The 1,089-nt window shown below is 48.1% G+C and overlaps 2 non-coding genes across 2 annotated transcripts; both read right to left on the bottom strand.

Annotated features, from left to right (window-relative positions):
• Nucleotides 1-348: 348 nt before the first annotated feature.
• On the bottom strand, nt 349-467 carry LOC119343779. The gene has a single exon (XR_005166260.1). It is a non-coding gene; the product is annotated as a 5S ribosomal RNA (ribosomal RNA).
• Nucleotides 468-833: 366 nt separating this feature from the next.
• LOC119343778 lies at nt 834-952 on the bottom strand. The gene has a single exon (XR_005166259.1). It is a non-coding gene; the product is annotated as a 5S ribosomal RNA (ribosomal RNA).
• Between the last annotated feature and the right edge of the window lie 137 nt (nt 953-1,089).

Here is a 1,089-nt window from a genome sequence, read left to right as displayed (position 1 = left end):
GTCCCTTATGCTTGCCACTCCCAGGTCCGCTCCAAAGACGATTCTACATTCTCACTACCATTACAACCGTTCCCTAACAATGGATAATGTCCTATACTACTTACTCTCCCGCTCAATCACGGAGACGAGTTTTCCACGGTTTCCACCCCTCCCTCCATACCGCAGCAACACGAGTTTTTTCCACCCCTTTCAGAAAGCGCTCTTCACGCCACAAAGCCGCCCCAAGACGCGCGAGCAATGAGCATCGAGCTTAAACATATCGCAAACGTCAAAAATAATATAACGGGATTAATATATATCGCGCACGTGCGATATGTTTGTCACAAGGCGCAAAAAATAATTATAAAAGGAATGCAACACGAGGACTTCCCAGGAGGTCACCCATCCTAGTACTACTCTCGCCCAAGCACGCTTAACTTCGGAGTTCTGATGGGATCCGGTGCTTTAGTGCTGGCATGATCGCATCCGACATGTTTCCCGTCTTCGTCCCTTATGCTTGCCACTCCCAGGTCCGCTCCAAAGACGATTCTACATTCTCACTACCATTACAACCGTTCCCTAACAATGGATAATGTCCTATACTACTTACTCTCCCGCTCAATCACGGAGACGAGTTTTCCACGGTTTCCACCCCTCCCTCCATACCGCAGCAACACGAGTTTTTTTCACCCCTTTCAGAAAGCGCTCTTCACGCCACAAAGCCGCCCCAAGACGCGCGAGCAATGAGCATCGAGCTTAAACATATCGCAAACGTCAAAAATAATATAACGGGATTAATATATATCGCGCACGTGCGATATGTTTGTCACAAGGCGCAAAAAATAATTATAAAAGGAATGCAACACGAGGACTTCCCAGGAGGTCACCCATCCTAGTACTACTCTCGCCCAAGCACGCTTAACTTCGGAGTTCTGATGGGATCCGGTGCTTTAGTGCTGGTATGATCGCATCCGACATGTTTCCCCGTCTTCGTCCCTTATGCTTGCCACTCCCAGGTCCGCTCCAAAGACGATTCTACATTCTCACTACCATTACAACCGTTCCCTAACAATGGATAATGTCCTATACTACTTACTCTCCCGCTCAATC

This window comes from Triticum dicoccoides, unplaced genomic scaffold (genome assembly GCF_002162155.2).
Source record: "Triticum dicoccoides isolate Atlit2015 ecotype Zavitan unplaced genomic scaffold, WEW_v2.0 scaffold140321, whole genome shotgun sequence".
Taxonomy (NCBI): domain Eukaryota; kingdom Viridiplantae; phylum Streptophyta; class Magnoliopsida; order Poales; family Poaceae; genus Triticum; species Triticum dicoccoides.
The sequence above is the reverse complement of the archived record's forward strand: the minus strand, read 5'-3'. Positions and strand labels throughout refer to the sequence as shown.